Consider the following 15374-nt stretch of genomic DNA (forward strand, 5'->3'; position numbering starts at 1 on the left):
CAGCAAGGTAGTAAGGTTCCAGTTTTTCAACATCCTTGCCAATTGATGTTTTCTCTTGTGGGTTTATTTTGTAATTTGATGTAAAACTCCTTTCCATAAATCTGGATTTCCTGGTATCCTCCTTTCCTGAAGTAACTGGATGACTCTGCTTTTAATTTAAAAAAATATATATTGCTATGCTAGTGGGTGTGAAGTGTACCTTGTAGTTTTGATTTTCATTTTCCTAATGACTAATGATGTTGAGCACCCTTTTTAATCTGTTTATTCATCATTTGTATATCCCCTTTAGAGAAATACCTATTCAAATCCTTTGGCCATTTTAAAGTTGCTGGGAAAGTATTTTCTTTTTTTGAGACAGAATCTTGCTATGTTGCTAAGACTGGTTTTGTACTCTTGGACTCAAGTGATCCTTCCACATCAACTTTAGGAATGTTGGAACGACCGGCTGAGGACACCGTGCCTGGCCTAAGAACCCAGGTGTTTTTTTGTTTCTGGGAATCAAACCCAGGTCCTCCTGGATGCTAGGCAAGTGCTTTACCAGTGGGCTACATCCACAAGCCAAAAATTCTTGATACATTTGGATACTAGACTCTTATTGGACATACGATTTGCAAACCAAAATGCATCTTTAATTCATCACATACTCCCTTGAAATATATCATTTCATATATATTGTATTTCTATTTTCTACTCCTACTCTTTGTTATTGCTGTCATATTTTGCTTCTACATATATAATGAACACCACAGTTCAGTAGTATTTTTACTTAAATTATTATTTTTAAAAGAAGTTTGCAGTGAGAAAGTTTTAAAATATTTACTTACATAATTATATTTGCAGCACTTCTCATAGTTTTTATATAGGTTGTATCTATTACTATTTTCCAAATAATAGAAATATATATTTTTCAAAGGTATTTTCTTGGGCTGGGGTTGTGGCTCAGTGGTACAGCGCTCGCCTAGCATGTGTGAGACACTGGATTCGATCCTCGGCACCACATAAAAATGAAATAAAGATATTGTGTGTCCACCTACAACTAAGAGATAATTTTTTTTTTAAAGTATTTTCTGCTTCTTCCCTACTCCCTTCTCATTTTTATTTATGGGATACCAGTTATACATACATTGAACCACTTGATAATTTCCCACAGGTCACTTAATCTTTGTTCAATTTTTCCCCCCCTCAGTGATTTTTCTCTTACTGCTTTATTTCCTATTATTGGTGTTTTTTTAAGTTCAGTGTTCTTTTCTTTCACAGTGTTTAATCCTGAATTAAACCCATCTCATGATATTATCATTTCAGGTATTATATTTTTTTTTCCATGAAACTTATTTTATCCTTTTTATATTCTACATCACTTTGTTCATATTACAGCTGTTTTTAATGTTTTTGTCTGCTAATTTCATCCCCCTCCCGCCCCCTGAATTTGTTTCTATTGTCTAAAAAAAAAAAAAGTTCTCCTCATTATGGGTCATGTTTTACTGCTCCTTGTCTAGTATTCTTAGATTTGATTTCAAACAATGTGAATTGCTTTATTGAAAATCGTTTTTTCTTTCGGCGGGGGGGAGTACTGGGGATTGAATCCAAGGCCTTGTGCAACCTAGGCTAACACTGCCACTGAGCTACATTCCCAACTGTTTTATTTTGATACAGGGTCTTGCTAAATTGCCCAGGCTGTCCTGGAACTTGTGATCCTCCTGCCTCAGTGTCTGGAGTAGCTAGGATTACAGGTGTGTACCTCCATACATCTATTTTTCTGGTCTTTCTTCCTTCCTTCCTTTTCTTTTTTTTTTCTTTTTGTATCAGGGATTGAACCCAGGAGTGCTAAGCCACTCAGCCACATTCTCTGCTTTTTTTTTTTTTTTTTTTTTTTTTTTGAGACAGGATCTCACTGAGTTGCTTAAGGCCTTGCTAAATTGCTGAGGCTGGCTTTGAATTCTTCGATCCTCCTGCGTCAGTCTCCCGAGTTGCTGGGATTGCAGGTGTGCACCACTGTTACTGGCTTATTTTCTTTTTGAAAGAATATAGAGTTTATATTGGTTGGCAATTGAGTTGCTTGCAACTCTATTTATACTTAGTATTTTGTGCTATTGTGGCAGATTTTAAGATTTATTTGGATAGATTTTTGATATAGCCTTTATTCTAATGTTCATCATTGTATGCAACTGACGTGTGACCTTTCTGGGAGTCCTACAACATGTCTAGGTGTTCAGTTAGGCTTCTGCAATTTGGCTGGTCAGAACAGAAAAGTCACCCAGGTCTGTGTGATTTCTAGTTGCTGTACTGATAGCTGTTACATAGCTTTTTGCCTGATCTTGTGGAGTATCACCATGTGCAGACAGACTCAAAGGGGTCTATTCAGGTATGTGGAGCCTTTTTCTACATAACTTATTCTCTAATACTCTGCCCCACCAATTCTAGTCTCTTTAGCTTCTAGAAACTCTATTCTGTTTCCTCAAGTAAGTAGTGCCATTACTCTGGGGTTCCCTTTATGGTGTTGCAGACTGGAGTACCCCCAGGGAGAAGGCTAGGACAATTTTAAGGTTCACTTTACTTGTTTCTTGTCCATCAGGCATTATGGTCTGGCATTGTATATCGTCCAGTGTCTTAAAATACCTGCTTCACACATTTTATCTAGTTTTCTTTCCATGGTGGGAGAGCATGTTTGGTATCAATCAGTTTTTGTATAGTGGAAGCTGAAGTCTAGTTTTTGTCTTTTACTCAGTTTCTGTTTTATTCAAATTTAGGTCCTGCTTTGCCTAGTTCTGATATGCATGAATTTTAGTTATCACAGTTTAGTGAAATAATACCAAGGCCCCAATAACATGGTTCAAATTTCAGTTACCATGGTATATTAACTTTGAGTAACTATATGAAGTACAAACATTTTGGCTGATTTTCCATTCTACAGATCAGTATGTGAAAAACAAATCTACTCATATGACAAAGTATGTTGGTTATTAGTCCTTTTGCATGTATGTTACTATGTTAGTAGACAAAAGGAAGCATTTGGTCAGATTGTCTCCCAACAGTATTAAGCCCTGGTGATATTTTATAGAAATAAAAAATTGAAAGTGGAAATTGGCTAATAGAGATGAAACAACGTAACAAAAATTGGTAACACTTATTGAAATTTGAGTGAAGGTTAAATAATTAGCTGACATAGTAATATTGACATAGCTACCATTTGATAGACTCTAGGTAGGTAGCTGGAGGAACTTAATAAAGATGAATTTATTTTAAAAGAGGAAAGTAGTCGTGAAAAAGATGCATATGTTCCAGATGGAAGAAAATACCTTCATATTAAAGAAAATAATTACATTAAAGTCTTCTGGAAGCTGGGAACACACCTGTAATCCCAGTGACTGGGAGACTGAGACATGAGGATTGCCAAGTTCAAGGCTAGTCTGGGCAATTCATCTAGACTGGCTAAAGTGGCTTAAAAAAAAAAAAAAGCTCCCAGTATATTTCACAACGTTAGAGACACAAAGGATAAAATATGAAAAGCTGATCTAAACTTAGAACAACAGTTCACCAAGGCATAAAAAAGGTGCTTGCTTTTATGTTTATAAAGATTCTTGAGTCTGTAGCTTGATGATTTTCATGTTTTTGAAAATTGTAATATATTTTTAGAGGTTGTCTTGTGCCATTTCTTTTTTTTTCCTTCTGTGAATCCAAATATTCCTATTCACTTTTCACTGTGTAATTCATAGTTTTTAAATTATTTTTCTATCTTTTGACTCTTGTTTAGCACAGTGATTCTCATTATTTTCTTTTTTTGTTGTTGTTGTTTCTGCTGTAGCCTGATCCCTGGTACCATGTGCTGGTGCTATGGTGGCTTGAAGGCAGAACCTGCATACAAATTCTCACTTGCTCTGTATCTAATCTCTTAAACAAATCTGATGAAGTCATAATTTTAACTTTTATATTTTTTAGTTATAGGATTTCCTTATATTGTATGTTTTAAATTAGAGATTCTAGTTTTCTGGTGCAACTCTATTTTTTCATCAGTTTTCTGGACTATCTTAAACTTGGTTGTTTTAAAATCGTGGCTGGTCATTCTAATGCTTGTCACTTTGGAGACTGTTTTTTTAAAAGTTTTTCTATCTATAACTATATATTAATCACAAAGTTCACCTCTTAACCATACCCCCCCCACCTTTTGTACTGGGGACTGAACCCAGGGGTGCTTAGCCACTGAGCCACATCTCCAACACTTTTTATTTTTTATTTTGAGACAGTCTTCCTAAGTTGCTGAGGCTGGCCTTGAATTTGTGATCCTTTGCCTCAATCTCCCAAATTTCTGGGATTGTAGGCATGTGCTGCCACACCCAGTTTAACCATTCTTTAATATACAATTCATTAGTTTAACTACATTCACATTATTGTGCAACCAGTCTACAGAAATTTTTACCTTTTGCAAAACTGGACTCTACTATTAAGCAACAACTCCCTATTTCATCTCCTTCCAGCCCCTGGAAACCACCATTCTAGTTTTAAAATTTGATTATTCGTGTTAACTCGTATCAGTGCACTCATACTTTATCTTTTTGTGAATGCTGTATTCACCTAGCATCATCTCAAGGTTCATCCATGTTACAGCATGTGTAAGAAATTTCTTTCTGGGCTGGGGATGTGGCTCAAGCGGTAGCGCGCTCGCCTGGCATGCGTGCGACCCGGGTTCGATCCTCAGCACCACATACCAACGAAGATGTTGTGTCCGCCGAGAACTAAAAAAAAATAAATAAAATTCTCTCTCTCTCTCTCTCTCTCTCTCTCTCTCTCTCTCCTCTCTCACTCTCTCTTTAAAAAAAAAAAAAAAAAAAAAAAAAAAAAAAAAAAAAGAAATTTCTTTCTTCTTTAGGCTGAATAATACTCAATTGTATGCACATACCACTTTATTCATTCATCTGTCAGTGGCACCTGTTTTGTTCTTACCTTTTGGCTCTTTGACTCTGTTTGGTTTTTTTATTTGCTTAGTTTGTGGTACTGGGGATAGAGCCTATCACTGAGCTATATCAATATCCCTTTTTATTTTTTATTTTGAGACAGAACCTAAGTTGTTGAGACTGGCCTCAAAAGTTGTGATTTTCCTGCCTGTAACCCTAACTAAGATTACTTTTGTTTGTTTTTGGCTTTAAATTTAGTTATTTGAAGGGGTCAGTGGACCACACCTGTAATCCCAGGGGCTGGGGAGGCTGAAATAGGAGGATCACGAGTTCAAAGCCAGCCTCAGCAAAAACAAGGCACTAAGCAACTCGACCCTGTCTCTAAGTCACAAAATAGGGCTGGGGATGTGGCTTAGTGGGCAAGTACCCCTCAGTTGTTCAATCCCTGGTACCAAAAACAAAACCAAAAACCACAGTTATTTGAGCACTTCACTTTGAGTGCTTGATAATTTTTAATGATAATATTAAAAAAATTAATGAAAATGTTAGAGACTCAGTGATATCTTCCTTCAGAGAGGGTTTAATATTTTTCATGGGCATATTCCTTTTGTTGAATTGAGGCTGCTCTCTTTGGTGCCCTTTTTCTGATCCATGGTGTTAGCTAAAAGCTATCTGAGAGTTTTTTTTTTTTTTCCCCTCCTCTAATATATCTGAGTACTTCCTCCTAGGTGAGCCCTGCATTCTCAATTTCTAGTTCCCCAGCATCATTAGACTGCTGAAATATGCTTTAAACTTGGTTTTCCAGTATCTTGCTCTGTGCATGTAAAACTTCAAAGCTAGCAGATGCTTTAGGGGAAATTGTGGACAGAATGTCTGGCTCTCCAGAGTGCATTTCACTTCTCCCAGTATCTTTTTTTTAATTATTATTGTTTTTATTATAGCTTAATGTTTATACACAGCAGTTGGGTCATCCTGACAAACTCATACATGTATAGATATCAATTTAAGTTCATGGACCTCCCTGTTTATTCCCTACCCCTCCTTCCTCTATTAGACATCCCTTTCACTTGGCTATTGTATCTCATTGGTTTGTATGTAATCTTATCCCTCAGTGCCTCCCACCCCACCTTTCCTGTATTTTACTCCAGTTTCTACTTATGAGAGAGAACCTTTGAGTTTCTGAGTTTGGCTAATTTCACTTATCATGATGTTATCCTTTTCCATCCATTTACTGGCAAATGCCATAATTTCATTCTTTTAATGGCTGCATAAATTTCTTAATCCAGATATCTGCTAAATATCTCGACACCCCCTAAAGTATTAGATACATTGGTTCTCTAATACCTTCAAACAGTTTTCTTTTGTATTTTATTTAGCTTTTACTGTTACCTTTTCTCCATGAAATTTAGTCTGATAACAATTACTAAATTATAGCCAAAAGCAAAATCTCAGAGTTTTTATTAATTGTCCATGTTTTATTTAAACATTCTCACATTATAGAAAAGTTGTATAAAAATCTATTAACATTTTAAAAATAAACCATTTGAGAATAAGGTACTGTACCCCCAAATTCTTTGAATATATATTTCCTATAAATAAGAACATTCTCCTACATAACCTAGTAAAGTTCAGAATATGGAAATTAATATTGATAAATATTTTGTCATCTAATCTACAGTCCCCATTTACTTTTCTCTGTTAATCTTAGTTTTGGCCTTTAGATAAAAGGACCCTAATCCATAGTCACATATTGCATTTAGTTATCATGCCTCTTTTTCCCTTCAGTCTGGGATAGTTACTAGTTATTCAGTCTTTTCTTGGACTTTGATGATATTGACATCTCTGAGAATTACAGGCTATGTGTTTTGTAGGTGTTTTTTTTTTGTTGTTGTTTTTGATGCAGAGATTGAATCCAAGGCCTTGCACATGCCAAGCACACACTCTACCACTGATATACCTCTGTTGAAAGTTTTTTTTTGGCCGGGGAGGGGGGTTGTACTGGGGATTGAACTCAGGGTACTCGCCACTGAGTCACATCCCCAGCCCTATTTTGTATTTTATTTAGAGACAGGATCTCATTGAGTTACTTAGCACCTGGCTTTTGCTGAAGCTGACTTTGAACTCGTGATCTGAGGCTGGCTTTGAATTCGTGATCCTCCTGTCAGCCTTTCTAGCTGCTGGGATTACAGGCGTGTGCCACCTTGCCTGACTGAATGTTTTTTGAGTTTGGATTTTTTTTTTATGATTATATCTAGCTTATGTGACTTATGTGACTTTGACAAGAACATTACAGAGATAATCTTATGTTCTTACTGCATATTATCAACACTTGATTTTCATTTTCTTTCATTTGTTGTGTTATTAATGTTGATCATTATAATGTTGATTAAGATGTCAACTTGTTTTTTTACTGTAAAGTATTTAATGGGAGGTACTTGGAGACTAAGTATCCTGTTCACTAATCTTTCAGTTTACTTTTAATATCATTAATGGATTCATGAATTTCTACTTTATTCAGTAGCTTATGGTATTAGTTGTTTATTGCCAAATAACAAATTACCACAATTTAGTGAGTTATAATGTAACACACAACATTTCATATTTTGGGGGCAGTTCACAAATGAGGTGTATTTAAACTTTAAATGGCAAATAATTGTTACAGGTTGAGCATCTAATATAAAAATCTGAACTCCCAAATGCTCCAAAGTCCAACTTTTTGAGCACTGACATGACTCCACATGTGAAAAATTTCATACGTGACTTCTTATGATTAGTTGAAGTGAAAATGCAGGTGTATCTATTAACAGTATTATATGAAATAACCTTCAGGCTATGTATATAAGGTGTCTATCAAGCATAAATGAATTTTCTCTGTAGACTTGGGTCCCATATCCTTAAGATATCTCTTTATGTATATTCATATATTCCAAAATACAAATAAACAAACAAAATGGAAAATACTTGTTTCAAACATAAAATTAAACTTATGAAGTGGAAACATCATATTTATTTTTAAGTTTTCATGAGCTCTAATATGTTAGAATGCTAACTCCTAAATTGACAGCATGCTGTATGTATACCCTGAAATAGGCTTTTTCCTAGAATTTTCTCACATCTGTGTTTGTTTCCAAAAATACATATTTTTTTATTCTTTATTGTGGTATAATTGGCAAATAAAAATTATATATATTTAAGATGTACAACATGATGTTTTCATATATGTATTCATTATGATTACCACAGTCAAGCTGATTAACGTGACCATAATCCAACATACATTTAATATCTCACAGTTTTTTGGAGTCGGGAGTCTAGGCAGAGCTGACCTGTGTCCACAAAGCCATAATCAAGGTTTGTCCAGAGCTATGATCTCATTTGAAGGGTCAGTTAAGGAAGGACCCACTTCTAAGTACATGGTTGTTGGCAGAATTCTTTTCTTCAAGGACTACTGGACTGAAAGCCTAAATTCTCAGCTGGTTGTAGGCTCTAGGCTCTAGTTCCTTGCCACATGAACCTCTCCATAAGACTGCTTGCTTCATTAAATCATGCAAGCCAAGAAGGACAGTAGAGTCTCTTAGCAAGATGGAAGTTACAGTCTTATTGAAGCAGTTCAGAAACCCCCACCTAGAAGATCCTCACCATAATTGTTGTTTTTAAAAAATATATATATTTTTTAGTTGTTGATGAACATTTATTTATTTATATGTGGTGCTGAGTATCGAACCTAGTGCCTCACACATGCTAGGCAAGTGCTCTGCCACTGAGCCACAACCCCAGTCCACCATAATTGTTCTTGTTAACAAAATATCAGCGAAGATTTCTGCAAAAGAGCTCAGTGTGGTTAGAACTTCCTATTTCTTGTTGCTCTGTTTTGCAAGAACTAAGTTTAACTCCAGACTTGCCGATATCACTCCTGCTTTTGTGGTAAAACGTGTAAAACCTCTAACTGTTCTAAAAAAAGTGAGGCAAAAAGCACTTTTTGAGAATTCAAAGAAAAAAATTACTTTTATGTAGACTTCTGCAAAAACATAAACCTTCAACCTTGCCCTCCCATCCCCTCCAGTATAAAGTCCAAAAAATTTCTCAACTCTCAGTCCAGAGGAAGAAAGGCATGAGCCAATCTGCACTGTCTGTGGCCAATTAACCTTCTTCCTCCTAATTCCTTAATGTCCAGCCTCATCTGTCCTACATCAGTATGTAATTTAGTCACAGAAAATGTCATCCCATTACCTTTGCCATGTTCTCTTAGAAGGAAAGGTACTAGGCTATCCCATACTCAAGGGGTTAGGATTAAATAAGGGTGTGAATACCAGGAGGAGGGAATTATTGGGGAACATGTTAAGAGTTTGCCTGCTACCATCATAATCCATTATTAACATTATTTAATTAGATGTTTAAATTGTCTCAGATTGATCCTGTCCCGGATTTTCATTCTGGCTCTGTCATTTGACATGTTTCTACTGTTGTTTGAACCTCTGAAGAACATATATTAAGCCCATCTTGAAGTTTCCCTGTCTGAACCCTGGAAACAGCCATTGTCCTAAGGTTCTTTCATTTAATACTTAGAATCATTAAATGTGTTCATCATATTAATGGTGTTAGTGCTTCTGGGCCTTCTCAGTTGACAGATCTAGGGAATGTGTGTGTGTTGGTAGGAGGGGAGTAGTGTGTACATGTATACAATATATACATAATTTACTTACAAATAGCTCTCTCATTATATTAAGCTTTGAGATCACAATATTGCCTTCAGTTGTAATTCAGCAGTATAGTATGCATTTTAGTTTTTTTTCCTTTCTCTTAATTCCTTTCTCTGATTTAGGAACCTAGCTTTTATTATCCTCAGTATTTGATCCATCACTCTTATTTGATAGGTCCTCCTATATAACTCATTTCCTGTTGTCCCCACAGCTTTCTCTCTATTTCATACATCTTATGGATGCTTTCTTTACCCTTTTGGGAACATCTGATAGCTTGGGTGCTGGGATTACCCTTTCTAACTTCTTTACTCCACTGAGTCTGAAACTGACTGCTGGACCATTGCCCCTCCACTTCAGTGTGTGACATCTTTTGCCTACCTGGAAAACCTTGACGCTGTGCTGTCCTGTGTAGATGTGGATGCCCTCATCCTTCTACTTGCTGCTATTCTCCTGGTTTCCTCTCTCCGCTAAGGCTCTGTCATCTCATGCTGAACCATTTCCACCAGAAAATGTTTTTCCTGGAAGTCTATACCAGGCCTTTTCTGCCCTCAGGGATAACCTTCTTATACCACTTGGGATTCCAAAATCCCGCATTGGGTCACTGTGGCTCCCCTGACCCCCTCCACTAAGCTTGTTGCCTACTTATCCTGTATTCAATGTCTATTGAACTGAATTGTTTACAAAGGAAGAAGAGAGAAAGGTATCAATTTTAAAATATATATATATGTGTGTGTATATCTATATATGGTTAGTATATATATGTGTATATATACATGTGTGTATATACATATATAGTTAGGTGTAGATGGACACAATACCTTTATTTAAATATATATTATTATATTATTATTATTCTAATCAGTTATACATGACAGCAGAATGCTCTTCGATTCATTTTATACAAATGGAGCACAATTTATCACTTCTGGATGTACATGAAGTAGGGTCACACCATTTGTGCAGTCATACATTACCTAGGGTAGTGATGTCCATCTTATTTGACCATCTTTTTTACTCCCTTCCCTTCCTCTCTTCCCTTTGCCCAATCCAAAGTTCTCCACTTGTCCCATGCCCCACCCCCACTATGGATTATCATTTACTTAGAGAAAACATTCGGCCTTTGGTTTTGGGGGATTTACTTACTTTGCTTACCATGATATTCTCCAACTCCATCCATTTACCTGCAAATGCCATTATTCTATTCTCTTTCAATGCTGATATTTTATTTATTTTTATATGTTGCTAAGATGGAACCCAGTGCCTCAAATGTTCTAGTCAAGCACTCTACCACTGAACTACAACTCAAGCACCTCAAGTTTTATTTTTAAAAATACTAGTTTTTTTTGGGCTGGGGTTGTAGCTCAGGAGTAGAGTGCTTGCCAAGCATGTATATGGCACTGGGTTTGATCCTCGCCCATATAATAAATAAATAAATAAATAAATAAATAAATAAATAAATAAATAAATAAATAAATAAAGTATTGTGTCCACCTACAACTAAAAAATTTTTTAAAAAGACTAGATTGTTATAAAAAATGCTTTTAACCTAATATGTTAAAAACTTATACAGACATCACTTATTTCCATATTTATGTAAGCATTACAGGTTTCTTTTATTTTTTATTTAATTTTTTTATAAGAGACAGCCATCTTACTAAATTGCTCAGACTGGCCTCTCACCATCATCCTACCATAGCATCTTGAATAGTTGGGAGTACAAGCACATGCTTGTAGTGATACATTAGCTACTGTACCCAGCTACATTGCAGAACTTGTTTGGTCTTTTCTTTCTTTTTTGTGGTACTGGAGATTGAACCCAATGATTCTCTACCACTGAATTATACCTCCAGCCCTTTATATTTTTAATTTTGAAACAGGGTCTGTCTCAGATGCCCACTCTGGCCTTGAATTTGTGATCCTCTGACTTTTGCCTCCTAAGTAGCTGGTATTACATGCCGGTGCTTCAGGGCCCAGCCTACATGACAGTCATGTACCCAAGCTATCATGCCATTAATTTTACTCACTTACTCCCATCCCTGCCTCTCCCCGACAAAAAAGCTAGTTTGCCAGTGTCTCTCTCTGTTTGTGCCACTGCTATTCTTCTAGTCTTTCAGGTTTGACATTTTGGAGTTATTTCTGGCTCATTTTCCTTCTTTCCTTATAATCTGCCACTGAATCCTATTGATCCTTTTTTTTTAGATGTGTGTTTGTCATCTCCATGTTGATGATTACAGCAGCTTTTTTTTATTGTGAAAATAAGTACTCTTTTATTTCAAATTTCAGAAAAATATGCCTTTTAAAACATGGTTAATTTTGAAAATTGATAGCTTATCAGTAAGCAGTGTGCTAGGAAAGTAAGAACATCAGTTAACAAGTAGTATTATACTCACCTCTTCAGTTATACCACTGGTTATCTTGAGAAATGTGGTGAACGCTCTGAAGATTTTAGACTCAGCTGTGGGCTATAGCATGATTTGCCAGTCATGTTTTATTGATTTCCAACTTTAAAAATATAGGTGCAAAGGATATTTTATGATACTGAATTAATTATCCAAGAAAATTCCTCCTTATTAATGTGGCTTATGCAATCTTTTTTCCTCATTCTATGCTAGTATTTTGTCTTTTTGTTGTTTTAGGAACTTTGATTATCAGTCGTTTAAACCCTCAAGGTTAAATTGTCCTTAACTTTTTTCATATCCATCCAAATTTATTCAATATGACAATTTTGGCTCCTTTCTGAAAAATGACAGAAATTAAGTTAAATTAATACTGAATTTTTTTTTTAAAAAGAGAGAGAATTTTTTTAATATTTATTTTTTATTTTTTGGTGGACACAGCATCTTTATTTTATTTTTTTATGTGGTGCTGAGGATCGAACCCAGCACCCTGTGCATGCCAGGCGAGCGCGATACTGCTTGAGCCACATCCCCAGCCCCAATACTGAATTTTTTTCATGTGTAAAACTCTAACTCTGCTTTTTTAAAGCAAATAAAGGGAATAACAACAGCATCATTTCAGTGCCCAAATGTCAATATAAATGGCATCAGTACGGTATGTAAGCAAATCTCAAATATAGGATATTAGTAATTGGAACATCATGCAGTGATTTAATGTTAGTAAGAACAAGAAGCTTTATAACAGGTAAAAGAACCAACATACTGCATTAAATTGAATATTAACCTAAGTAACCATAATTTTACAAATTCTCCAATTTCATAACTTGCTTTTAAATATACTTTAGCCTCATTTTTTTTTAAGTTAAATGCCTATTCAACAAAGCTTATTGAACAACATATCTACGCAAATCTACACCCTAGAGTACCAGAGTAAACAGGAGACAGTATTCAAAGATAGATAAGTTCTATTATTTTTCATCATCTGTGTGATCAGGTTGCAAAGGACATACTTTTTTCTCTTTGCTTTTCCTATGCTACTGCTTCCTGCCTCTTCAGGAATCTGATTCTCCTTTTCAAAATCTTTAGGGGACAGCCTGAGGATTTCTCCAATTCCTTTTTGCCGCTTGGGGTTGGACATCACAAACTGGATTTCCTCCTGCATACTTATTTTCAACCTTCCTTGATGAAAGCCATGTACAATTAGTGGCTGAGGTGGAGGGACCAAGGACCTTTCTTGGGGCTTGAGAAGCCACCACTTTTCTGTAGGTGCTTGGGATACTGTCTGCTTTGAGTTTGCACCATGTTCAAACAGGAGGAGATGAGAAAAATGCAGATTCCCAGCCAAAGGTGTTTCACAGGAGAGGGACCTCTACAGCTTCTTGAATGCACTTTCTTTCCTTGGTTCCTGTCTAGCATTCCCAAACTGTCTTTGGCTCCCCATTTCTTAATAAGTGAAGTAATTCCATGTAAAGTGCCATTTCTATGTAACACTTTCCTAGATAATCAGAATAGTTTTTAGTTTGATCATTGCTACTTGCTAGTATCCATCAACTTTTAGTAATTCATTTAACCTCTTGTATCTTTTTTTTCCTTATTAGATTGTTATACAGGGTGAATAAGATAATGAACGGTGAAAGAACATTATCCAGCACATTCCGTCCAGTCTAGTTAGAGTAGTCTCCCTCAAGTAGCAAATGAGTATTATTATCAGTACTATGACTATTCCCCAAGCAAACAATGATTCCTTCTCTTTGATACGTAGTTCTCATTGATCTCTCACCATTAAGCACACTTACTGAACATGTACTATGAACAGGCACTGGAGACGAAAAAATGTTGTGAATCCTATCTCTAAGGAATACAATCTGTAGAGGAGGCAATATATAATTAACTTTCATACAGTAGCAAGTGTTACAATAAACTTAAAACCTGTGTCTGAACCTTTCTAGATATTAGAAAATATAACAGCTGTTGTCTAACACAATATAGTGTATTACTATATTTTTCCTTGTAGTAACCATTTATGTTAATTTGTCCCCAAAATGGAGTGTAAATTGAGATGGATATTTGATTCCCAGCACCATCAAAAAAAAAAAAAAAAAAAAAGGAAAAGAAAAAAAAAAGAATAAACTACATGAGAGCAGGTCTGTTTTGTAATAGTGAGTCTATGGATTTTGGAGACAAGCACACTGGGGCCTTTTGTATGTCATTGCCATTTAGTCAAGTTCTCTGAACTTATCTACTCTACTTTTGTTTTATTTTTTTGCCTGGGGATTGAAAAAAGGTGTGCTTTACCACTAAGCTGTGTTTCTAGTCTTCCCTTTTAATTTTAATTTTTTTTTTTTTAGTTGTAGATGGACAGAACACCTTTATTTTATTTATCTATTTTCATGTGATACTGAGGATTGAACCCAGTGCCTCACACATGCTAGGCTAGCATTCTACCACTAAGCTACAACCCAAGCACCTCAAGTTTTTTTTGACACAAGTTCTCACTGAATCGCTGAGGGTCTCCTTAAGTTGCTGAGGCTGGCCTTGAAGCTAGGAACCTCCTCTCTCAGCCTCCCAAGTCACTAGGATGACAGGCATGCGCCACATGCACTACTCTCATTTTAAAGTAATAGTGTTAACAACTCTTTGACAAGCTTGCAATGATTAAATGAAATAATGTACTTAAAAGATATAGCACAATGTCTGGCAAACAGTTTTTGTCTGATAAAATTTAGTTCTTGTAATCCACATTGATTACAAGAATTTATGTCCAGAACTGGGGTTGTGGCTCAGTGGTAGAGCACTTGCCTAGCATGTGTCAGACCTTGGGTTCTATTCTCAGCATCCGCATAAACAAATAAAATAAAGGTCCATTGACAACTAAAAAAATAAATAAATAAAAATAAAAAAGAATTCATGTCCACTCTGGTCATGAAAAATAAATATTTGATTGGTGGACAAATATTGTTCTTATGGTCTGTAGTTCATAATGGCTTCTCAGAACCTTGTGGAAATGCAAGTGACATTTATAGAAGCCTGTTCTTGATAATGATTCCACTTTACTTTTTTTATAAGGGGGGAGTTACTGGGGATTGAACTCAGGGGCAGTTGTCCACTAAGCAATATCCAGTCCTATTTTGCATTTTATTTTGAGACAGGGTCTCACTAAGTTGCTTAGTGCCTTGCTGTTGCTGAGGCTGGCTTTGAACTCGCTATCCTCCTGCCTCCTGAGCTGCTGGGATTACTGGCATGCACCACGCGCCCAGTTTTACTTTTTTTTTTTAATTTTTTATTCTAATTTGTTATATATGACACCAGAATGCATTATAATTCATATTACATATATAGAGCACAATTTTTATATCTCTGCTTGTATACAAAGTATATTCACACCATTC

The 15374-nt window shown here is 35.8% G+C and overlaps 1 protein-coding gene and 1 pseudogene across 4 annotated transcripts in view; one reads left to right on the forward strand and one right to left on the reverse strand.

The window, feature by feature from the left end:
* The window catches only part of Btrc (beta-transducin repeat containing E3 ubiquitin protein ligase), a 183766-nt gene that overhangs the window by 44223 nt on the left and 124169 nt on the right, over nucleotides 1-15374 (forward strand). The window contains exon 2 of one of the 4 annotated variants that reach the window (XM_077798929.1): nucleotides 1654-1730. The exons of the other annotated variants lie outside the window; for them this stretch is intronic. The gene's annotated coding sequence lies outside the window, so the exon portion shown is untranslated. The remainder of the gene's footprint in view (nucleotides 1-1653; nucleotides 1731-15374) is intronic. 4 annotated transcript variants of the gene reach the window in all.
* Nucleotides 12954-13788, reverse strand: LOC113196141 (PCNA-associated factor pseudogene; annotated as a pseudogene).

This window comes from Urocitellus parryii, chromosome 5, assembly GCF_045843805.1.
Source record: "Urocitellus parryii isolate mUroPar1 chromosome 5, mUroPar1.hap1, whole genome shotgun sequence".
In the NCBI taxonomy this organism is placed as follows: domain Eukaryota; kingdom Metazoa; phylum Chordata; class Mammalia; order Rodentia; family Sciuridae; genus Urocitellus; species Urocitellus parryii.